The sequence below is a fragment of the Tupaia chinensis genome, unplaced genomic scaffold, assembly GCF_000334495.1.
Source record: "Tupaia chinensis unplaced genomic scaffold, TupChi_1.0 Scaffold000146_1, whole genome shotgun sequence".
Taxonomy (NCBI): Eukaryota; Metazoa; Chordata; class Mammalia; order Scandentia; family Tupaiidae; genus Tupaia; species Tupaia belangeri.
Window position 1 is genome coordinate 8,942,423 of NW_006159616.1, and position 25,667 is coordinate 8,968,089.

The 25,667-nt window shown below is 46.3% G+C and overlaps 1 protein-coding gene and 1 long non-coding RNA gene across 2 annotated transcripts in view; one reads left to right on the top strand and one right to left on the bottom strand.

Annotated features, from left to right (window-relative positions):
- Positions 1-25,667, bottom strand: part of KAZN (kazrin, periplakin interacting protein) — a 535,612-nt gene that overhangs the window by 222,905 nt on the left and 287,040 nt on the right. The window lies entirely within an intron of this gene.
- On the top strand, positions 2,741-11,959 carry LOC102497497 (uncharacterized). The gene is made up of 3 exons (XR_334077.2): positions 2,741-2,800; positions 7,527-7,616; positions 11,881-11,959. It is a non-coding gene; the product is annotated as an uncharacterized LOC102497497 (long non-coding RNA).

The following is a 25,667-nucleotide window of genomic DNA, read 5'->3' on the forward strand; positions in this document are numbered from 1 at the left end:
TGAACCCTGCGATGTTCTGTGAAGCCAGACTTTAAAGGGATCTGCAAAAATGTGAAATAAGGCCTACTGCTTTCATTTTTTCTTTTTTGCTTTGGGAAGAACAGTTGTTATTTATAAACTATGTTATTTATATTAATGTGTACGGCGTTTATACTTATGATTTTAAAACTAAATAAACTTTTCAGTTTTAATTTACAAAATGGAAACCACTGGAAAATAGTAAAGGCTTCCAAAGGTTTGGGGGAAAAAGGAATTCAAGTACGAGTTCATTTCGATGCAAAATTTTTTGAAATCCATGCACAGTTTTTTTCATAATATACACTGTCTATGAATTTTTTGGAGACTCTTTGTGTAAACCATGCAAAAAAATCTTATTGGGGTCCTTTCTAACTTTTAAAAGTGTAAAAGTGGGCCTGAGAATAAAAAAAAAATTGAAGAAGTGCTGGTTTAAACCAGTTTTGCTAATCCCAAAATCCTTGCCCCTCATTGGTTCAGGCATTTAGGCATAAGCCCATTGGGATCTGTCATTTCCTTGGTGACAGTTATTGGCTGAGGCACGGGCATGTGACCCAGTTTGGACCAATGAGATGGGTGGAGTGGCTCGCTGGTGGAGTTGTTCCCCAGGCTCTGGCTTACACGATCAGCTCCTTCCCTTTCTCTGAGATTACTGTGACCGGGTATGATGTCCATAGCTTTATCTGCTGCCCCAGCTGGGTGCAGCCTGAGGGTGGAACTGACACCCAAAGGAGGGCAGGGCCAAGAGAATCAGCAAGAAAGGAGACAGCCACAGATTAAGTCAACCTATATCTTCGAGGGCAGTTTCAGGACTCAATAAACATTTTTTTGTGCCAGTTAGACTTGGGCATTTAATACTTAGAGATGAAAACATTTAAATTACTCCCTATCTCCCCCCCTCCCATTTTACAGACAAGGAGACTGAGTCAGAGAGGTTACAGGAGTGTTAGTAAGCAGAGGAGTTGGAATGGAAATCCAGGTCTCTTTGCACTCCAAACTTTTCTCTTCTTATCATATTACCTAACTTCCAAGAGTATAAGTTCTCATCTTTCTCTGTTTAGAATCCTAAATACAAGGAATTGTCATTGGATGGGGCAGCTGAAAGCAGGACCCACTCAGATCCTCAGGAATATCTTCCAAAGTCTTTCTCTGGACTCCAGAACAGGTAGGCTGTCTGTTGCCTGCTGGGTTTTGAGGCTATTTGCAGATCTGCTTGATATAGCCAAGCTTACTCTTACCATGAAGAGCCATTGTCTATTGACTTGATGAGACCTAGTGACTGTGAACCAGTTAGGGCTGTTGGTTGCAAGCAACAAAAACCCACTGCAGCTAACTTAAGCAGAAAAGGCCTGCTCACACATCCCTTGGAGGGTGAGCGATCCAAGTGTGGAGGGTGTAAACTAATGTCCCAAGTCAAGCCACCGAATAAATCTATAACCCAGTGGTGTGAGTCAAACTGAGTGCCCCTCCACTCTTCCACTGTGCCCTGGAGAACAGTCCAAGCAGGAGTTTCTATTTGAGTTAAATTCTTTTTTGTTTTTGTTTTTGTTTTGTTTTTGAGAGGTTTTTGCTATAGGGCGCATGTGCTCACCAGAAAGACAGAGACAGAGACATAGAAGGCAAGAAATCACCCCCAGGGGGATGGCCACGCCGCAATCCCTTCTCTTCCATTCTCCTCTTGGGATCTTGGGCATGCACGCACACACATCCAGCGTGAGTGTAAGCCACTGGGTCCGGGACTTGAACTGTGGTTGGCTACATGGGAGTCCAGCGACATAGCCATTATGCCAACTGCTGGTCCTTCAATTTAAATTCTTACCTGGGGCAGTCATCTGGCCCCTTGGACTATTAATAAGATAGCAGCCTGAGCCACTGGCCTTTATCAGTAGGAAAGCTTTGATCCTGGAACAGTCAAGACTTCCTTACTGTGAAATTGGGATAACTATAGTGCTCCCATCCTGGGGTTGTTGCGACAGCCAGGAGTTCAGATATGCCAAGATTAGCATCTAATTAACTATTAACTATGACTTGCGATACATAGCAGAGGGAGCACGTGGAACTATCTGAATCTCACCTGCCCTTCCATGAGTCTCCCTCTTCTCTCTCCCTTTCTATGATGATGAAGAAGAGAAGCTTTGTGTCTTCCAGATAGCTTCCCTGATCACTCCGGGTCCCAGTGGTCTCCCAGTTCTTTCAGTTCTGACAGCATTCACTCAGTCACTTAATCACTCACCGGACTGCTTCATCATGTTTATCTCATCATCTCCCCCAACCTGGCCTCCTACCCAGCACCCTGCATGCTGACCCTGCTCATCTTCTTCCTCACTTGCACTCTCTGACCTTTGTCCTGGAAGCCCTCCTCCAGATCGTTGTGTGGCCAACTTGTCCTTGCCATTCAGGTCTTAGCTAAAATGCAACCTCCTCCAAGAAGCCCTCCTGACTACCTAAACCAAGCAGCTTCCTCTCCCTCCCACCCCCCTCCTCACTTTGCTTTTATCCCCTGGCTTGGGTGCCCTGAGCTGACCTAATCACACTCCTTGGGCAGACCAGAGAGGAGGGCTGTGGCCATCCATGGTGCAGGCCAGACAGTGGGGTGGCTTGAATGAGGGGGAGGACAGAGCTTTCCCTGAGGATTGCGGCTTGCATCAGCATCCTTTGCAGAACCTCGCAGAGGCTCACTCTATGATGAAAGGGCTAAAAAGACTTGGGACACAAAGCCTACGGTGAACTTCCAGAGGCCCCGGCCCAAGCCTGCCGTACCGGAAGATGAGCCCATCGGCTGATGGTAAGGTCATGGCATGGCCTTCTTGGCTGCCAGTCCCCTCTCAGGGCCTTGGTGTGATCCTAGGGGTGGGCGGCTGAGGGATGGACTGTGGGGGCTTCTGCAGCTGGACACGGTGGGACTGGATCAACGTTAATGAGAGGGCCTGCTGATCTGGCAGCTTTGCTAATTAGGCTGCGACAGCTCCAGACCTAGCCAAGGAAAGCACGTTGCTTATGCTAATCAAAAACAGTCTGCATTTCTGGCTGGCAGGGCTGCCCAGAGTCTGCAGTGTGCATCCGGCATGCAATGATAGGGGAGAGGCAGGGTGTGGCAGGGTGACCAAGGCTGGGAATAGCCAAAGACAACCCCATGGCTGCTGCCTGGATTCTGGGCTGCCCATTACCCTGGAAGAGGGGGAAAGAGGCATGAGTGATGGGAAAAGCCACTAAAGAGGCAGGGAGAGAAAAAGAGGCAAATGCCAGGGAGGGACCAATTACAGGAACTCCCTAGTCTGGAAGGTGATGAGGTGGCTCATGAGGCTAGCTTTCCCCAACTCAGCCTCGAGTGGTGCTGAGCAGAGCAGGACACATCACGACACGAGGGCCTTGGACTCTGTGGCCACCGTGCCTAGTGACATGTCAGCCCTGAGGCAGAGGGCGGCCTCCAGGGCAGCTGAGTCACAAGGCTGGCTGGAGAAGCAACCCTAAGATACAGGTGGGGAATATTCCGAGTTGATTCCCTCTTTGCTGATGTGGCAGCACAACGCAGTTAGCTGGACACCTGCAGCCAGAAGGCCACTGGGAAAGGGACTCCGAACAACAGCCCCTGGAGAAAGCTGCTTGGAGAGTCACTCACCCCTTCATTCATTTGTTCATCCATCCATTCAGCCTTGGATACTGTGTCTCAATTCCAGGCACTGGGAATACAGAGACAGACGGTAGCATCCCTGCCTTCAGGAAGCCTAGAGTCTAGCCAGAACCACGAACCAGTGGAAGAGACAGTGCAATGACATAAGCACAGGCTGTAGGGACGCCCTGACTCAGCTGGAGAGGCCAAGAGGGCTCAGGGAAAAGGAGTTAGGAAAGACGAGTGGCATCGACAGCTAACGTCTCTAGTGCACATACTACGTGTCGACGTCCTTGACATCCCTAACGCTTCAGTCTTCCCAGTGGACCTACCCAGCTGCCACTATGATAGCTTCCCCTTTTTACAGATGGGGAAACAGGCACAGAGCCACTGTGACATGTTCTGGCTCACACAGCTGGTTGGGGTGAGTTAGTAGCGGGAGTGAGGAAGCCAGGTACTCAAGGAGGAGAATGGTTTCCGAGACGATGGAACAGCACACAGAAAAGCAGATGATGATGCAGCCCAGGGGGTCTATTGGGTCCCGCTGGGTGAGGCTGCAGCAAAGGTGTGGCTGTGGAGGGAGAGATGGGTGTGACGGCATGGTGGGACATTGACAGTTTGGCTCACGTGCCGCTGAGGCTGTGCATGGCGGCACCCTGGGCTCCAGTGGGTCAGAGAAGTGGGCTTGGGAGCAGTTAGCTGGACACCTGCAGTTAGAAGGCCATAACCGCTGATTAATTATACTGTTCATCAACTATTTAGCACTCCCTTTGTAGCTGGGTCTGGAGCTGGGCCCCGGCTGCCACATCAATATTTCAGATGTGTCTTCTCAGCTTAAAATGAGCTTGTCATTTGCACAACTTTTGAGACACCTCGGTAAGCAAGGCTGCCTGCTCCCACGCTGGGGTAAGATTTTTCCATTCAGAGGGTGCCTCCCATGGGAAAGGGATTCTGAACAACCGTGCATCAAACGTGGGCTCAGGGGAGGGCGGATCAGTTCTGCCCACTTTGACCTCTGACCTTTTTAGGCTTTTTGGCCTTGAGGTCTCTAAGGCTGAGGGGGATAAAAAGCTCCAGATTACAACATGGTCAGAAAGTCCTTCAAGTTCTGTACTTGAAGTGGGGGGAAGGATGATGGGGACCTGGTAATGCTTCTGTTCCCGCCCAACCTCTGGTGCTCAGAAAGAGCTTTGCTTCCACAGGGAAGGCCCCCAACCTGCTTACTGACCAGGTCAGAGGGCCTTCCACCTCTCTTATGCAACTGTAGTCAAGATGGTCATTTCTACTTTTCTTGTAAGAAATGCTTACTTACTAATTCTGCCCTCCTTCTGCAAACTGTCAGCCTCAGGAGGGTGGGGACCAGGACTAATGTCGTTCGTCACATCCCAGCCACTAGAACTGTCCCTGGTACAGAGTAGCTGCTCGTAAATATTTGCGGAAGGATACATGGATGAGGAATACTCTTGGGGATCCTTTCTCCCTCCCTTTCTTCTTTCCTTCCATAAACCTTATTTTGGGGGATGTTAGGGGTACAAGATGAGTTAGATAATTTGGCTCCATGGTGACCAAGTCTACAGGAAGCCCTCTGGCCCAGTGGCAGAAGGTTCTTGACTTACCAGCCCACATCTGAGGATGGTGAATGAATCCTTCTAACCCTGAGCTGTGGACACAAATGGTGAGCAATGAGGCAGAGACGGGTAATTCAAAGCCTGCTTTCGAGACACCTCTAGGTTTCTCTGCAACTTTCCAGTGCCTTCTCTTCCATTCTGTGCCTTGTAGACCTCGCGGGGAAACCGCCAGGGCAGGTTCCTAAGGGCTGTCAGGAGAGGAGTAGGATCTTTAGGGGTGTCTGGAGGGAACTAGCCTGGGATTACAGGCCTCCAAAGTCCAGGGGTTTAGGATACAGACAGTGAGAGAGAGCGAGAACGAGAGAGAGAGAGAGAGAGAGAGAGAGAGGGGGGAACTCTGAACAATAATGCCTCTCTTCCTATAATAAGGCAACAGGGTCATCAGGGATGGCCCAGGGGCAAGCCCTGGGGCAGGGACTAAGTTCCATTCTGCTCAGACTGTTTTCTCCCTAAAGTTCTGGAAGGATTTAGTGCTTCCAGGTGATGGGTGGGTTCCGTGGAGACCTAGAGGCTATGTTAGGGCTGGTTGGGAACACAGAGGGCAGAGGCCATTCCCATACCTGGGCGCTCCCTGCGGCTTGGGTACTTACTCCTAGAGGCCTGCACAGCTCACAGACACCTTAGAGGGGGGCCAGAGGCCATTCCCATACCTGGGCGCTCCCTGCGGCCTTGGGTACTTACTCCTGGAGGCATGCACAGCTCACAGACACCTTAGAGGGAGGCCAGAGGCCAAGCCAGGAGGGAGACTGGCTTCCGACACTAGTAGCTTCAGGGTCACATCAACAGGCAGAGCCAGATCCAAGGGCACCAGACAGCACGAAACCTCACCCACCAGACTCCAACTGCTAAAGGGTCCAGGGCTTCTACAAGTCCCATCATACCCCTAGCCATGGAGATAGCTTTAGAGAGGGTTTTCTCATTCTGATAGAAATATCTGCTCTTGGCATGCAATTTTAAAAAGTTGGGAAAGTTAAAAAAATAAAAAGTATCAATCAGCTATAAAATCCTACTACTCTTGCTAAGACTTTTTTCCATCCTAGTGAAACATAGAAAAACATAGAATTTCCCAGAAATTGAATGGCATGACACACTACCTTGCCAGGTTTTTTGTTTTGGTTTGGTTTTAATTTGCTGCAGGGTGTGAGCGCTCACTGGAGAAGCGAGACAGCGAAAGACAGAGAGGGAGAGTGAGAAAGCACCCGCCATGGGAGATGTCCATGTCACAATCCCTTCTCTTCCATTCTCCTTTCAGAATTTTGGGCACGTAAGCACATGTACCTGGTGTATTTCTCAGGCTCTCAAATGCACAGTCATGTGAAATCCAATTGCTTTAATCCCCATGCCAATGGCTGGTCTACTTGCCAGTTTTATGTTTGTTTGTTTTTTTAAATTATAACATTCCATAGGATGTTTTCTACGTAAACACATAAACTTTTATTTTTCAATTTTTATTTAAAATATATTCTTTATTCACAACACAGCGAATGTCCCAATGAGACAGAGAGTGGTAAGCACAGGGTCATGTCGACAGCCCCTTCCTCTAACCTTCCAGCCTGTGGGTGCTGGGCACGTTTGCATAATGAGTCTCAGGCTGAGGGTCAGGGACTCAAAACTACAGGGACTGTGTGATCTGGCTTTTCCTGGGCAGCACTTCAACAACTGCACCATGGAACCAGCCCAACACATACCATTTTATTATTTATTTATTTTTTAAAAAATGGTTTGGGGCACGTTTAGGTGCCAGAGAAAGACAGAGAGGGAGGGAAAGTGAGAGACCTCCCCCCCACACACCCCAGGGAGCATAGCCATGCCACAATCCCTTATCTTGCAGCCTCCTCTTGGGATCTAGGGCAAGCACACACTTGCCCAATGTGATTTTTAAGCTGCCAGGCCCTAGACCTGAACTGTGCAGACCTCCAAGCCACCTGCTGGCCCAATACATACCATTTTAAATGGGTGGTTTTTAACCCAGCACATACTTGAAAAGCACTAGGAAGCTTGGCAAGAAGACAGATTTCCGGGCTTCCTCCTGCTCGCCATTGGTGTGTCTGCTGTGGGACATGGAAGTCTATACAGATGCTCCCAGACTTACAACAGGGATCAGGTCCTAACAAACCCATCGTTAATTGAAAATATCTTAAGTTCACATGCATGTAATACAGTTTCATACTGAACATCACAGCTTAGCCTGGCCCACCTTAAACGTGCTCAGAACACTTACGTTAGCTTACAGTTGGGCAAAGTCATCTAACGCACTGCCTATTTCACAACAGAGTGCCGAGTACCTTGTGTGATTTATTGACTCCTGCACTGAAAGTGAAAAACAGAACAGCTGTGTGGGGACTCGAAGTACTGTTTCTCCTGTAAGTATTGATCGTGCATTACTGTAAAGTCAAAAGATTGTTAAGTCGAACCATCATAAAGTTGAACCACTGTTAGTTGGGGCGTCTCTATACTAAGAAAGTCCCCAGGATGACTGATTCACACCCCTCATTCAACATCCTCACCTACAGTGTGCCTTTAAAGATACCTGTGTTCAGAAGGCAGACAGAAGGGGGGGGGAAGAAGAAGGTTTTAATTTGGTATCAGGAATTTTAAAAATTTCAGCTTGACGGGATGTCATGGACTTGGCAGATCTGGTGTCTCTGTCCTACACTTTCTGTGGTAGGACAAACCATGTCCCACCCATGGGGACTGGTGCTCAGAAGGCAACTCTGGGGCTGCGTGCCATCCTCAGGCAACGGAGAGATTTACTGAGATTTGCAGTACATGCTTCTCCAACAGGAAAGTGGGTTTTGCACACAACTGAAAGATTTTTTCCCCCTGGGGTGATCCGGAAAGGGCTTTTTGCTCATTCTTCCATTAAAGAGAAGTTTTAGTTGCTCACATCAGCCTGTTTCCAGAGCATTCCAGCTGACCAAGATTGGCCTGTTTATCCAAAGCCCAAACTTGCAGAGCTGGAACGGGAAAGGTGTCCATGAGGCAAGTCCTGAGGGGCCCCCTTGGTTCCTGTGGCCGGCTTCTAGAAGCTCCTCAAAGTGAGTTCTGCCTCTAAGGTTTGGGCTTCTACCTAACTTCCCTGTTGTCTGCACTTAATGCATAAGAAACCCATAACAACTTTTCAAGAGGCTGGTGTTTGACTTCAGCTTAATAGGCATTTCTTCTCAGTGATGGCATTACCGCGACAGTGGAGAGTTTCCACGATTCGCTGTGTTAAGACAGAGGTTGACAAACTTTTCTACAGAGGGCCACATATAAGAGCTTTGCAAGCCAAGGGTCTCCACCACAACTTCTGAACTCTGCTGTTACAGCACAAAAACAGCCCTGGACGATTCATAAAGAGAATTGGCACCGTTGCAGTCCAATGCAACTTCAACACTGCAGTTTGAATCTTGCAGAAATCTCATGTTGCCAGATATTCTTCTTTTGATTTTGTCCCAACATTTATAAAAGTGTAAACATTCTTGGTTGGTGGGCTGTACATAATCAGGTGGTGAGCTGGATTTGGTCTGGGGCTGTAGTTTGCCTGTCTTTGGTGTAAGAGAACTCTGCATGCAAAGGAAGGAAGGGCAGGCAGGCAGGCAGACTTTTCCAGAATGACAGCTACTCCCAAGGGGAATCCTCCAAAGAAGACAGGAGTATTGAGTATACTCAGACAGGTTGTCTCAGTTTGGGTTGCAAAGCAGACCATGAGGCAAGGATTTGGTGCAGGAGTTTATTTGGGATTTGGTCCTGGGAAGCATAGGAGAGAGGGAAGATATGGCCAGGGAGGAGGTGAATGGCTGTGCCACCTGGGCCCCGGCTTGTCCCCACGGAACAGGAAGAAGGAAATATTTATTCATCATGGTCCCATGGCCTGAGGCTGCTCCTGAGCTTTTAACTCTCTGGCACTTCTGGGCCTGCTCCAGTGGGGGGTGCAGGATGGGGACTGTCTGCAGATGGCCTGTGGGGTAGACTATGGTGATAGGGAAGTGGCACAGGCAGCACCTGCTTCAGGACTTCCCGTATCGGGTGGATGGCTCACTAAAAGATCTTGCATGATTCTACTGGGTTGGAACACTCACGACATATTTTTTCTATGCAAAAATACGTCATGACTTTTCTGACTACCCAATATTATATCCTACTTACCAGTGATCATGCACCTCCTTTGAACAGACCCAGCAACGGGGCCAGAAGGGGGCATATTGGTTAAGGCACTGGACTCTCATGTGGTTGACTACAGTTCGAGTCCTGGACCAGACAGCTTAAAACACCATGTATGTATGCATGCATGCCCAAAATCCTGAGAGGAGAATGGAGGGGAAGAGATTGAGGCATGGCCATCCCCCCATGGGGTTTGATTTTTCTCTCTGTGTCTGTGTCTCTGGAGAACACATGTACCTTAGAGCAAACATCTCTCCAAAAACAAAAGCAAAAAAACATACCCAGAAGGGTTTCCACATGGTTTCCGCCTAAATCCTGACTTCTCCCCTAACCCAGCCCACTCCATCTTCCTTAGCTGCCCCGTCTCTCCTGGCTTCGGACTCTAGAAGTCAGCCTCTCCACATTGCATTGAGTTCCACATGTTTCCAGAAGCACAGATTTTTTTTCTACCCCTGAGCTAGAGATCTCTGGGGCTATCCTGCTTGGTCAGGTCTGGCAAGAATGCCCCACCTGGCCCCAGGGCTCCCTGTACTCACTGACTGCCTGTGACTGCCTGAGGCCAAACCCGGCCAGCCTTTGGCCATGTAAGTGTGGTGACAGGTGTGGCTTCAAGGCCAGTTCTTGAGCAACACCTCATTGGTCGTTACCACCTAACTACACGGTACCTACTAATCTTTTTTTTTTTTTTGAGAGGTTTTTGCTATAGGGCGCGTGTGCTCGCCAGACAGACAGAGAGATACAGAGAGATAGAAAGCAAGAAATCACCCCCCAGGGGGGGATGGCCACGCTGCAATCCCTTCTCCTCCATTCTCCTCTTGGGATCTTGGGCACACATGCACACACACCCAGCGTGAGTTTAAGCCACCGGGTCCAGGACTCGAACCGCGGTTGACTACGTGGGAGTCCAGCGACATAGCCTTTACGCTAACTGCTGGTCTCCCTACTAATCTTTTAAAAGCATCGGCTCTCTGTCTAGCTTTGTGCCAAATGCTCCAAGGTCCCCTCTAGTTCTTCCAGTCAGCGTGAAAGGGAGCTCTTTCCCATAATCCTTTCCTTTACCAGATGGGATTATGCAGAACCCAAGGTCATAAGGTCAGTTTAGTGCTAGAGCTGGAATTTGAACCAGGTCTATTTCCAAATCTACTGTTCTTTCTTTCATAAATAAAGTCTTATGCCACATAAAGTAATAGATGTAGTATATGTAATATACACGTAAGTTATGAATGACAATAATGACACCAACACGGGAAACCAGTATATCCTGTTTACCTCTCCTTTATTCTTAACCCTTGCCTCTCCCATCAGACAATTCCACTATGATTAGTCTTAGGGTTTATTGCCATTTCTTTTAAAAATATCTTACCCAGGGACCAGGGGGCAGTGCAGTGGTAAAGCAACTGGACCTGCGTGGGAGTGTCCTGGGTTTGTGTCCCAGCACTTCCCATGCTCAGGGAAGTGCACCTGCATTCCATGATCTGGGCTGGCTGAGTCTAGGGGCAGATCACGTCATCAAGACCCTAATCACTGTGTCCTTCTTGCTCCCTCCCCCACGGACAAAATAAATAAACTTTAAAACAATCTTATTTAATCAATTTATACTTACACACTACTTTTTGAACCTTTAAAAAATAGTATCACAATATGAGTAGTCTTCTAAAACATACATTTTTTCTTATTTTGCCAGAGGGCACATATGCTTGCCAGAGAGAGACAGAAACAGAGAGAAAAGGAGAGAAAACCCCCCAGTGGGGCACCCCCGCTCATGCTGCAATACGTTCTCTTTATCCATCCTGATTTGCGGGACACATGCACACACATCCAGTGATTTATTTATTTATTTATTTGGAGAGATTTTTGCTATAGGGCGTGCATGCTCACCAGAAAGAGAGAGACAGAAAGTGAGAAATCACCCCCCAGGGGTTGGCCATGCTGAAATCCCTTCTCCTCCATTCTCTTCTCAGGATCTTGGGCAAGCACGCACACGCGCCCAGCATGAGTTTAAGTCACCAGGTCTGGGACTTGAACCGCGGTCGACTACATGGGAGTCCAATGACATAGCCATTACGCCAATTACTGGTCCCACATCCAGTGTATTTATAAAGCCACCAGGACTGGGATTTGAACCAAGCAGTCAGTCACGTGGGATCTGGCTCCCTTCACTACTAGGCCATGGGCCGAAACTTGCTTTTGTCACTCACTATTCATTTGGAAGACTCGCCCATGTTGCATATCATTTCATTGCTCTGTACTAGTTAATGATTTAATGCCTAATGTTTTTGTTAGCTTGTTTGTCTGTGATAATAAATGTCACAGAAATGTCCATTGCTGCCCTCTGGAGGAAGATCATACCTTCCTCCCAGAGGTGCAGGTGTGGCCTTGTGATTTCCTCTGGTCAGTGAAATGAGAAGATAATTGACGTGTACCAGCTTGGAGCAGAGCTTTTAGAGGCAGCACATGATCTGCCTTGTTCTCTTTTCCCAGGCAACATCTTACATAGAGGCTGCTCCATTCTTAGATGGCCGACTTATCTTGGGTCCTGGAGTGAAGATGACAAGGAACAGAGCCACCAGAAGCTGCACTGGACATGTAGCATGAGTTAGAAATAAATCCTGTGTTGAAAGCTACTGAGAATTTGTGGTCACCTGTCACTGCGGCATAGTGGATCTTATCCTAGCTGATACAGCATGCTCCTTTTTTTTGAGAGGTTTTTGCTATAGGGCGCGTGCGCTCACCAGAAAGAGAGAGACAGAGAAACAGAAAGTGAGAAATCACCCCCCACAGGGGTATGGCCATGCCGCAATCCCTTCTCCTCTGTTCTCCTCTCAGGATCTTGGGCACGCACGCACACGAGCCCAGCATGAGTTTAAGCCACCGGGTCCGGGACTCAAACCACAGTCGACTACGTGGGAGTCCATTGACATAGCCATTACACTAACTGCTGGTCCCACAGCATGCTCTTTTTGCCAGAAGGCAGTGGTTTTCAGTGCAGGGGTCAGAGGGAGCAGCCTTTTTGCCTTTTTCCTGGGAGACTGAACTAATCAATAAGCATGAGGCATAGGCAGGTTAAGTTGGGATAAGATCACCCCCTTCCAGTGCGTTCATTGAGAGTGATTCATTCTTTAACAACTAGAAAGTGCTTTGAAGATAATAAGCATTTGGGGGACTGAATGGGACTTTCTACGTGACTTTTGGGGGGCCCTCACTTCCTCCCTCCTTCCTACAGGCCTTAGAAATGAGTCCTGAGAAGAGGGCCCAGGTGGGAGCAGGGACACTCCACCTCAGGCTCCCAGAGCTGGAAATGCAGCTGCCGCACTGGGAGAGAGCATGTTATCAGGTGAGGAGAGAAAGTGCTCAAGCCAGGAGACCCAACGGAGAGGGAAGAAGCAAGTCCGGGCAGAGGCCTTTGTGCCCGGGAGCCTTTCAAAGCCTCGCTCAGCGCTCAGCGAGGCACATTCACTGTTCACTGAGGACTTCACAATGCGTGCTGGGCTTGAAGATGGCAGGAATGTCCTGGATCCATTCATTTCTCTTTCTCATTAAAGCAACAGCAACCAGGAAGGACAAACGGCGCTGCTTCATGCTTCCCTGTTCTCGAGGGTTCTCCAGAGAGGCTGGCAGAAGGAGGCCCATTTGGTGCCATTTCCATTCCTTGTCACTTTGCTTTTTCTTATTTATTTTCAGTGCTAGTGAGGTCCCCTTAACGATTCCCATCCACACAGCAAAGGGACTCACGCGTACACGGCAACACACACACAACGATGAAATCATAACGAGAGGGGGAAGCATGAGAAATTAACCCACCCTAATGATAAAGATCATTACGAAGATGGTGAAGGAAGGAAGGGAAACAACACATTTCATTCTAATTAGGGCCGAAAGCTCATTACTAGGAGCAGGGAATGAAAGTGATCGAGTAGCTGTACCCTGAAAAATGCCTTCTCTAGGCTCCTCAGGAACATGACAGCATGAAAAACTCCACTGTGGGGCTGATGGTTCCCAAACTGGGGTTCCTTGTGGTAGTCTGCGTGCAGGGGGAGGGGATGCAGGGAAGGCTGTCAGTATTTTCCAGTAATTAAAAAAATTCTTAATGGAAATCACTATTTTTCTCCTGATGGCTCTGCACAGGCAGACAAACCAGAAATGTCATTTCTATGGAGCTGAATTCCGTTGGCTGCAATACTAGCTGGCTTGTCCTACTCAGGCGTCTAATTGTTGATAATACCATGAGGATCTCTGGGAGGACAGTGGCAGCCACGGCACATGGGGGACCATGGTTTTCCTACAGAACAGAGCGTCCAGTTCTTCAGAGAGATGCTGATGTTTCAGCACCGCTTGCTGCATCTTTGCACGGGGCGAAGTGAGTATGTCACTTCACCAGTTTAGGGATAGAGACCATTCAAAATGCAGAATTCATGGGGGGTAAAATAATAAACAAGACCTTTGGCAGTTAAGGGGAAGGGGGTGGGAAATGGGGAAAGAGAAGAGGAAAGAGGGCTTAGCATTAACTGATGACCTACTGTTACCTAGTACATGCTGAGTGCGGGAAAGGAATGAATGATCTCATTTAATCCACAGAGCCACCCTCGAGGTGCTGGTGTTCACTTACTCAGTGATTTAACACGGTTTTATGGGCACCTGCTAGGAAGCAGGCAGTGAACAAAGAAGAAAAATCCCTGTCTTCATGGAGCATATAATGAATACACACACTTTCACACACATCTATGTTCAAGTATATATACACATATGCAAGAGGGCTTCAAAAATTCACAGGAAACGCATGGATTTCATATATTTTTGGCACCAAAACAGACTCATACTCAACTATTTTCTGCACAAAGTTTTGGAAGTAACCTTGTGTGTACTTAAACATGTATACCTTTTAGCACATGAATGTTTATGCATGTGTATGTATAATGCATATGCACACATGTGCATGTATGCATATGTTTGCACATATACACATGTGTATATGTGTGCAATACATACACATGCCACTTAATGATAAGGATATGTTCTGAGAAACATGTTAAGTGATTTTTATTGCTGTGCAAACATTATAGATCGCACTAACACCAATCTAGATGGTTTAGCTCAATACACACCCAGGCTACATGCTATAGTTTATATACTTCTTGCGGGACCTCTGTCTCATATGTAGTCCTCCTTGATCCAAACATCATTATGCAGTGCAAGACACTCATGTGTGTGAGTGTGTGTGTGTGTGTGTGTGTGTGTGTGTATTCAGTGGCTCTCATCTGGGGGTAATTCTGTTCTCCAGCGAATATATGGCAATGTCTGGAGACTATCAATAGTCACAATTGAGAGGAAAGTAGTGCATCCGATGGAGACCAGAGGAGCTTCTCAGCACCCTGTAATGCAAAGGACAAAGAATGATCTGGCCCAAATGTCACAGTTGTGAAGTTGAGAAGCCCTGCACTCACAGCTTCCTCTATCTCCTCCTATGTATTTCAGATAATGATGAGTGCTGTGGAGAATGGCTGAGGAGGGTTGAGCTTTGGGAGAGGACCCTTGAGCACCTCCTGGGGCAAAATGCTGAACCCTGGGGGATGGAGCAGTGAAGAAAAGAGACACAACACCTAGGACATGTTAGTTTAACAGACAGGCGTTAAGCAAATTATCAAGTGCATGAGTTCACTGTTACCATTGTGACCAATTCTACTAAGGAGAGGAAGGCTGCAGGGTCAGAGGCTGTGGGGACCTGAGGAGACTGCAGGAATCAGAATACCTCCCTGGGGGAAGTGGGGACGCTTAAGGGGGACCTTAAGTGAATAATGGTAGGAGTTGACTAGGTGAAAAGAGGGGTAAATAAATGTCTTGGCAGGCAATAAACTCAGCTGGTGCAAAGGCCCACATGCAGAAGGAGCTTGGAGCTTTGGAGAGCAGGGAGGAAGGACCCTGAGACCTTGGGTCACAGCTAATAGAGCACTATTTTTACATGGTCCTCCCTTACCTGACTCTCCAGCCCCTCCTTCCCCCATAGGATGAAGCATAACTTCTTAGAAGAACATACCATGCACGGAATGCTGGATACAATTTTAAGACATTCAAGTATCATCCCTCCCCATCATCCAAGTTGACCCATCCCCCTTACACACACACACACGTGTAAGAACTTCCAGTTAAGAATTGGAAAACGTGGGTCAGTCCACTAGCATAGCTGTTAAGTGCAGTGCATATGGAGCTGGATCCCACAGGGCCAACTGCAGTTCGAGTCCCGGTCCTGGCAGCTTGAAAAATATTCCACGGGCATGTGCATGTATACTCTGCATCCTGATGAGGTGCAGAAAAGGAAGAAAAAGGATTGCAGTGTGGCCATGCTCTATTGGAGGGTGCTTTCTCTTCCGTTCTCTGACAAGCACAGACAGATCTGGGGGCCTGATTTAACTCTGACCTATAATTCTGAAATTAGCATACCACTAATTTGCACACAAGTATTTGGAGACCTCTTGCTTTCTCTCATTCCTTAATTAAACCCTCTGACCTTGCAGTTTGGGAAACCCTGCTTTATCCTTTGGGTCCTCAGCCCCCATCTCTTTTTTTTTTTTGGAGAGATTTTTGCTATAGGGCGCGTGCGCTCGCCAGACAGAGAGAGACATAGAGACAGAAAGCGAGAAATCACCCCCCAGGGGGGATGGTCACGCCGCAATCCCTTCTCCTCCATTCTCCTCTCGGGATCTTGGGCACGCACGCACACGCGCCCGGCGTGAGTTTTAAGCCACCGGGTCCAGGACGCGAACCGATCGACTACGTGGGAGTCCAGCGACATAGCCATTACACTAACTGCAGGTTTCAATCCCCCATCTCTTTCACAGGGGGCAAAGATAAGCAAAAAGGAATGGGACACAGAGCACTTTAGATCTGGATGTGCTTCTTGGATGCCCACAAAGCCTGGCGGCGAGGGAGATGGTATCTCCATTTCACAGATGAAGAAACTGAGATGGAAAGAGAGCATGTCACTCACTCAGGGGCTCCCTGTCTGTAAATAATGAAACTCAAAAGACAATGACTATCCCACTGGATTAAAGAACCAAATTAGAATTTAATATGATGTGTAACAGAAGTATGGGCTGCCTGACTTTGGTTTGAAACACACACACACACACACACACACACACACACACACATTGACAAGATCTCCAAATTGAGGGCATTTGTCACCAGAGTCACAGAAGCCCAGGACTGGTGCAGTTTTGAAGGTCATGCAGTGTAGAGTTTCTTAAACTTTATGTGCATGGCAATCACATGAGCATCTTGTTAAAATGCAAATTTTGATTCAGTAGCTCTGGAAGTGAGACCTTGGAGTGTTTTTCCAGCAAGTGTCAGGTGAGGTCCAGGCTGCTGGTCTGGATACCACACTGGGATTAGCCAGACACTTGCCCAGCCTCTTGCTTAACCCTAAAAGTTTTTCATAACTGAGCGGGGCGCACTCTTACCCAAAATCCCTCAAAGGAGAAACATGTTTCTCAGTGGGATGGTGGAAGAGGCCCATTGATGGGGCAGAGCACAGTGGACTTTGGCCACCAGCAGAGCTGGAGCATCACTTAACACGCAACATCAAGCTGTGCTCACTGAGGGAGTCTGCCAGGGGAAGGAGGACATTATTGTCCACGGGAAAATGCCTAGCAGGGAGCTATTATCCATTGGTATCAAGTCATTAGGGGAGTCTATGCTGAAAAACATTTTAACAAGAAATCAAGAATCAACAAAAATAACATTACCTCTAAGTTCTCCTTCATTAACCTAGAAATGAGGATATAATCACTGCTTTCTTGCTTGCATTAACCCAAGAGTTCAGCCTGGGGGAAGGGCGGCCCTCTCCCATCCTTCTCTCCTGGCCCAACTGCCCAGCCACTTGGAGAAGATGCTCTAGGATCTTTCCTGGGGAAAGGGTACATTGCATCTATCCAGACCTGTGTACAGGAGGCCTGTGCTGCTCAGTGAAGGAGCTTAAGTAACACAACTTGAGTTACTACTGGGTGGCTTGGGAGGGGCTCCAGAGAGAGATATGTGAGTTCCCAGCTCCCTACTTCTTCCTAGAATGACCTTTGACAACTCTTCACCTTTCTTGTTTCCTCACCTGTACAAAGGGTCTTCAAAGAAATTCATTATTATGAAAATATTAGTCATGGATTTCAGAATTTGTTTTGTACCAGAGAAAATTTGTACTTTAATTCCATTTTTTCTATGAACTTTCTGAAGTACCCTTGTATCTTAGCCTGTTAGTGTTTTGCTTACAGAAATACTTGAGACTGGGTGATTTTTAAAGGATAGAGGTTTATTTGACTCATGATTCCAGTGGCCAGAAAGTCCAAAGGTGTGAGGCTAGAATCAGGCTCGCTATATTGCAACACTGCTGACAGAAGCAGAGAAGATGGTGCACACGTGCAGAGAGAGAGAAACACCCAGTGGCAGCCATCTTCCTTTTATAACAACCTGCTGTCATTAGAACCTTCTTAGAGCTAGAGCTCACTGGGGCTCACCAGACCTTATTAATCTATCCAAGAGAGCAATGCCTCCATGATCCAATCACCATTCATCCCCTAGGCCTCAGCTCTAAAAGGTCCAAGCACCTTCTAAAGCCATTGCACTGGGGACCAAATTTCAAAACATGAACCTTTGGGGGACAAAGCATTATCCAAACTGTAGCACCTCTTAAAGGTGGATGACAGCAGTACCTACTTTGGAGGGTAATTATGAAACTTTAATCCATGTAAAAGTTCTTAGAAAAGCATCTGAAATTCATATTAGCTTAACAAATGCCAATTAACTTGTAAAAAATTCTATAATTGCTTTAATTTTTGCAATCATTCTGACCTGTCCTCTGAGTACATGGAAGAGTAGAAAGGCTCCAAGTGGGTGCCCAGCCACTTGGAGAAGATGCTCTAGGATCTTTCCTGGGGAAAGGGTACATTGCATCTATCCAGACCTGTGTACAGGAGGCCTGTGCTGCTCAGTGAAGGAGCTTAAGTAACACAACTTGAGTTACTACTGGGTGGCTTGGGAGGGGCTCCAGAGAGAGATATGTGAGTTCCCAGCTCCCTACTTCTTCCTAGAATGACCTTTGACAACTCTTCACCTTTCTTGTTTCCTCACCTGTACAAAGGGTCTTCAAAGAAATTCATTATTATGAAAATATTAGTCATGGATTTCAGAATTTGTTTTGTACCAGAGAAAATTTGTACTTTAATTCCATTTTTTCTATGAACTTTCTGAAGTACCCTTGTATCTTAGCCTGTTAGTGTTTTGCTTACAGAAATACTTGAGACTGGGTGATTTTTAAAGGATAGAGGTTTATTTGACTCATGATTCCAGTGGCCAGAAAGTCCAAAGGTGTGAGGCTAGAATCAGGCTCGCTATATTGCAACACTGCTGACAGAAGCAGAGAAGATGGTGCACACGTGCAGAGAGAGAGAAACACCCAGTGGCAGCCATCTTCCTTTTATAACAACCTGCTGTCATTAGAACCTTCTTAGAGCTAGAGCTCACTGGGGCTCACCAGACCTTATTAATCTATCCAAGAGAGCAATGCCTCCATGATCCAATCACCATTCATCCCCTAGGCCTCAGCTCTAAAAGGTCCAAGCACCTTCTAAAGCCATTGCACTGGGGACCAAATTTCAAAACATGAACCTTTGGGGGACAAAGCATTATCCAAACTGTAGCACCTCTTAAAGGTGGATGACAGCAGTACCTACTTTGGAGGGTAATTATGAAACTTTAATCCATGTAAAAGTTCTTAGAAAAGCATCTGAAATTCATATTAGCTTAACAAATGCCAATTAACTTGTAAAAAATTCTATAATTGCTTTAATTTTTGCAATCATTCTGACCTGTCCTCTGAGTACATGGAAGAGTAGAAAGGCTCCAAGTGGGTGGAACTCTAGATGGTATTTTATCATTGCCCTGGTTGCTCAGAGTCAATGCTTCACTTTGCTCCCACTCTTCATTTTCTTTAGAGATTTTTGCTATAGGGCATGTGTGCTTGCCAGAGAGATGAAAATAAGAAATCACCCCCTGGGACAATGGCCATATTACAATCCCTTCTCCTCCATTCTCCTCCCGGGACTTTGGGTATGCATGCACACATGCCTGGCATGAGTTTCAAGACATTGGGTCCAGGACTCAAACCATAGTCAATCATGTGGTAGTCCAATAACTCAATCACTACGCCACCTGCTGGCCCCTGTGCCTGCTTTTTTACTCCAACATCTGAAGCTCTGGACTGATCAAAATAGCAGGTCTGTAACAGTGGCCCTCATTTATCAAAACCAGCTGTGTGCCTGACCCTGAGCAAGGTGCATTTCAGGCATCATTTCACATCCAAACAACCCCCAATGGGCCAGTTTCCTTGCTACAGAGAGCAAATCAAGGCTACGAGAGATTAAACGATGTGTCCTGGTGAGATGCTAATATGTGGAAGGTGAGTTTTAATTCAAACCCATGACTCTTTGAGTCTAAGATTAGTATACACCAAGCCACCCTTGAGAGATTTCAAACGTTTTTATTTATTTATTTATTTATTTATTTATTTATTTATTTATTTATTTATTTATTATTTGCTATAGGGCAGTGTACTCATCAGAGAGAGACAGAGAGGGAGGGAAAGTGAGAAAGCACCCACAGGGGGATGGTCATATTGCAATCCCTTCATTCTCCTCTTGAGATTTTGGGCACACACTCACATGCACCCAGCATATTCTTCAAGTCACCAGGTCTGTGACTTGAACCATACAGTTGACCATGTGGGATCCAGCTGCCTAATCACCACACCACTGATGGCCCTGGCCTTTTTCTTTTCAGAAGAATTTAAACTTTTGGGGAACCAGCAGTTAGCGTAATGTCGCTGGACTCCCACGTAGTCGACCACGGTTCGCGTCCCGGACCCAGTGGCTTAAAACTCACGCCGGGCACGTGTGCGTGCGTGCCCAAGATCCCGAGAGGAGAATGGAGGGGAAGGGATTGAGGCATGACCATCGCCCCTGGGGGGTGATTTCTCGCTTTCTGTCTCTATGTCTCTGTCTGTCTGGCGAGCGCACGCGCCCTATAGCGAAAACCTCTCCAAAAAAAAAAAAAAAAGAAAGAAAAGAATTTAAACTTTTGCTAGACATGCTCTAGCCAGGATGATTTTAAATGACCTTCATAAAATTTGAGGTTCAGCCTTAAAGACTCCACAGGTAGACCTTTGAGAGACAGTAAGAACAGAGAACCATTCTTGCCCTGGAAGGATCTATAACCAGTTTAGAAGGGAAAGGTTTGTACCACCACCATCACCACCAGGAACTACATATGCAAATCCAAATCTCATTTAAACAACAATATGTATAAGTTACCACTATTATCTTTAGTATAATGACAAAAAGATAAGTTCAGAGGAAGCAAGAAAGAGGTTAAATAACTCATGTGAGAGCTTCTGGCTAGTGACTGCTTGATTAGAAAATTGATTCCAGGTGTCTGACTCCAGAGGCTCTATGTGAACCTACTATGCAGTGCCCTGAAATAATTACAGACAATGAGAATACAAGCACCTAAAGGCAGGGAGCAGCTAAATGGGTTCATTGTTGTAACCTCAGGATTTAGGATGATGCCTAGCACATAATCAGCATTCAATAAGCATTTAAGGGATGAAAAAAAATAAACAAACAAATGGAAGACCAGGCCAAGATGGCAGACAGTGCCACGATATTGGTGGCAAAAAAGCCGGTTTCTTGTCTTCTAGTCCTTCTTGTGCCTTAAAGGCCACAAATCATTTCCATGGCCTTGGAAAGTCCACTGGGCTAGCACTTCACATGCCAATGGTATTTGCTACCACCTGTTTCTGCGCCTACCAGTTTTGACAAGGGCTGGAGAGTGGTTTGTTGGAACATTACTTGACCAGTCACTCTGCTGGCTTTTCTGGTACAACTGGAAACACCCTGCTTATCACAGGAGAATTTACTCTCAGGAATGTTCAGTTTATCCTGACTGAACATCATGAGTAACTCCAGGAATACAGCCTTACTGCTATTAGGAAAGAGCAATTAGGCTGTGGGCCTAGTCACCACATGTTCCAGAATGAACTCCATTTCATGCCCACAGCACTTCACAGAGGCCTTGGCAGTACAAGGCATGCTGCATTGTAATTCTTTCTTTCTTCTTCCTTTTTTTTTTAAATGTCATTATTTTTCCCATACTAACTGGGAATTCTCCAAGGGAAGGGTTTGTCTTCCTGTTGTTTCAATCTCCAGCCTTAGTCTAGAGTTTGGTGAAAATTATATCCCATCCCTTTGAATCTGGGCAGGCTTGTGACTACTCTGACCAGTAGAGGGCAGCAGAATTGATGCTACATGACCTCCAAGGTTGGGTCCTAAAAGACCTACAGGTGCTGGTTAGTTCTCTTGGAAAGCTTCCTCTTAGGATCCAGTTTTCATGCTTTAAGAAGACAAAGACACAGAGAAACCACATGCAGCTATGGTAACCAGAACACCTCTGGAGTCAGGTTCATATCCTAGTTCTGCTAGTTACTACAAACATTTCCTAGGGCAAGCCACTGAGGCCTTATAGACCTCATCTTTCTCATCTACAAAATGAGACTCCATGAAGACTCTGCCTGAGAGGGTTGCTGCAAGCACTAAGTGGGATAAAGTATATTAAGCGTTTAGCACTGAGTCTGGCATGGTTACTATTGTGGTTGTCATTAGCACCAGCTCAGGATTTTATGGAGCATCTCACTTTTCCCATATCACTCCCTGAGTCCCCTAAGTCCTAAAGGCGATTCAGATCCCCACCTGCTGTGCAGCTGCCTGTAGTGGTCACATGTCTGAGAAGCTAAGGGTGGAACTCCAACTCCACCATGCATTGCCCTGTGATTTAATCTTTCGGAGCCTTCTTTCCCTCATTCACAACAAGGTGTTAGTAACGGCCTCCTCGTAAAGTTGTTGTGAGGATTAACAAGGCAGTACTTGCAATGTACTTAATATGGTAGCTCACACTTGGGGACAATTCCATTACGGTTCCTACTTCCATGATGATGTGATTGAACCTGATTATGTCCACTACAGATATAATCACACATGTCAAATTCTTTCAAAGTTTCTTTTTTGTGTGTGTAATATTTTCCATTGAGTCTGTTTTTTTTTTTAATTTTTTCTAAATTGTCAGAGCACATGTGCACTAACCAGAGAGAGAGAACGGTGTGATCATGCCACCATCCTTTTTCCTGCACTTGTCTATTTGACTAGGATTCAGGGCACATATACACATGTGCCTGGCATCTTTCTCAAGCTAATGGGGCTGTGATTCGAACTGCAGTTGGCTATGTGGGATCTGGCTCCTGATACACAAGGTTTGACCACTGCGTAGCAGGGCTGGCCCTTGTTTTGAGTTTTTAAATTTTATTCATGCTAGAGTATGTGTGTGCGTGAGAGAGAAAGAGACACACTTCGATAAGGTTTATCATGCTATAGTCCCCTATCCCGATCTCTAGCCAGTCAGATCCTAGGCACAAGCTCGTATGCCCAGTAGGTTTTCAGGCCGATTAGGGCATGGAGACCCAGAGTTGGTTATGTGATTTCCAGCACTGGAGTTTAGTTTACTGCCAATGTTCCTACCAGGCTGCGGTTCATATTGTGTCCTAATTGTTCGTTCTGGAGCCCAGCTGGTTGCCACTAAGGGTAGTTCCTTGAGTAGCAGATTTTTCAAACTGAGGCTGTAAGTCCCCCTGAGCCAATGAGTCTGCTTCCTGAATATTTCCTGTTAGAGATCCAGGTTGTTTCTGATTCTGAAATCAGAGTAAACAGTGTTTTATGCTGATGGACTGTGATGGCTTTTTTTGCTCTGGCTGGCTGACAAAGTGATATTAACAATGTTGATAACATCTGAGAATTGTTTACTCCTGCATGTAACACTGAACAGTTTACAAAGCACCAGACAGAGTCATCCCATTTGACTTCTCCATCATAACATAAAATAGTTGATAATGGGAACATAATATCTATTACATGTTGAGTTGGGGTATATGCTAAGTGCTTTACAAATACTGTTGTACATTATTTCACTGAATTCTAACGACATGAAATGGGGTATTCTCCATGACTCTATTTACTCCATTAGTTGTTACACGAATGAGGAAACTGAGGCTCTGAGAACCAGATGACCTCCCCGAGGTCACCAAGTAGGTACTGACCCAGCTGGGATTTGAATAGAGACCTTCTTGAGCTCAAGTGTCAAATACTATCCCAAGCCCCTGGCAGATTTTCTTCCTGTTCTTGGCAGATCCATGCAGAGATTTAAAGGGAGAGGGAAAAGCTTTTAATTTTCTTAGCAAAGTTGAGCCATAAGGAGATTACCTTTCAAGAAAACCAGGACAAGTTCCCTTAGAAACATGAAGCCAGGGCTCAGAGGCCACTTGGGGAAGGCAGGGCAGCTCAGACCCTAGGAGCCAGATCAATATCGACCATGAATTCACTTATAGGTTCATTAATATCTGGCGGACTCACCTATTCGCAGTGGGATGCAGGAGGTAAAGGTGTCCTCAGAGCATTGGGTCAGTCTCACAGCTCATTTGTATCAGAGTTAGAATTTGAAACCACGTCTGTAGGTTATTGGTCTGACTTCAAATGCAGCCTTCTCTTTTCATTTTGCCACATTTTGCAAGAAATCCAGTCCTACAATGACTGTGTAAATGTTTGCTGAATGTCTATCTTTCCTACCATGCTGTGAGGGCCATCAAGGCATCTGGGGCCTAATACAGGGGCTAGTAAATAGAACACAATAACATATTTACTGAAGTAATAAAAGTATTTGTAGGATGTTCTTTTTTATTTATTTCTTTTAGCTTTTGCCATGGGCTGTGTACACTTGCCCGAGAGAGGGAGGGAAAGTGAGAAATCACCCTCCCCGCAAGGGGGCTTGGCCACATCACAGGCCTTTCTCCTCCAGTCTCCTCTTGGGATTTTGGGCATGCATGCACATGTATCTGGCATGATTCTCAAGCTGCCAGGTCCAGGACTTAAATCACAAAGCTGGCCACATGGGATCTAGCACCTTAACCTCCATGCCACCTACTGACCCTATAGAATATTCTTTCTTTTTTTTTTTTTTTTTTTGTCAGGGAGAGAATTTTTTTTTTTTGACAGAGAGAGATATTTTTGCTATAGGATGTGTGTGTTTACCAGAGAGACAGAGAGAGACAGACAGAGAGACAGAAAGCAAGAAATCATCCCCCAGGAAGAATGGCCATACCGCAATCTCTTTTTCTCTATCCTCCTCTCAGATCTTGGGCACTCACACACACATACCTGGAGTGAGTTTTAAGCCACTGGGTCTGGGACTCAAATTGCAGTCAACTACATGGAAGTCCAGCAACATAACCATTATGCTATCTGCTGGTCTCAGTATTCCTAATAATTGTGAAGACCAGATAACAACAGCTTTAATTGATTATTTGTTTCTTTTCTTTCTTTTTTTAAAGTTTATTTAAAAAAGAAAATGTTAGGGGGCATGTGCATTCACTGAAGAGACAGAGAGAAAGAAGGAAAATAAGAAAGTTTCCTTCATGAAGGATGTTCATGCAGCAATCCCTTCTCCTCCATTTCTCCTTCCCTTTGGGATTTTGGCCAAACACACACACACACACACACACATCCTTGGCAAGTTTTTTAAGCTACTTGATCTAGGACTTGAACCATGTAATTGGCTATGTGGGATCTAGCCACCTTAGCCACCACACCACACCACACCACCAGCTAGCCCATTTATTTCTTTCATGAGAGTAAGAGAGAGAGAAAGAAGGAGAGAAAGACTTGCTGGGGTCTGATGCCACCATCATCCATGCCCTACCTTTCCTAGCTAGCAAGGATCATGAGTGTACCACCTGTCATGTACAGGTTAACTGGGGAATTGAACCCACAATCTTTCAAATAAATCCAGCATCACCTGAGCAGAGTATTCACTGCTATGCCACTGAACTGACCCAATCGTTTGTTTCTTAACTACCAAGTGCAATTCTAAAAGGTTCACGAGTATTAACTCATTCTGTCCCCAACAGACTCATGTAGTGGGTGCTATAGTTATGCAGGTGTTATGGATAAGGAAACTGTAGAACTGAGGGGAGAAATACCCTTATCCTGAGTGATTGAGCTACTAAGGGAGGAGCCAGGTTTACTAGCTCAAGCTGCCCTAGGCTTTCAGAGCCTTTGCGGTGACCATGGACATGTGGTGAATCTGTGCGGTGTGTCTGTCTCATACATCACGTTTGGAGAACCTGCCTT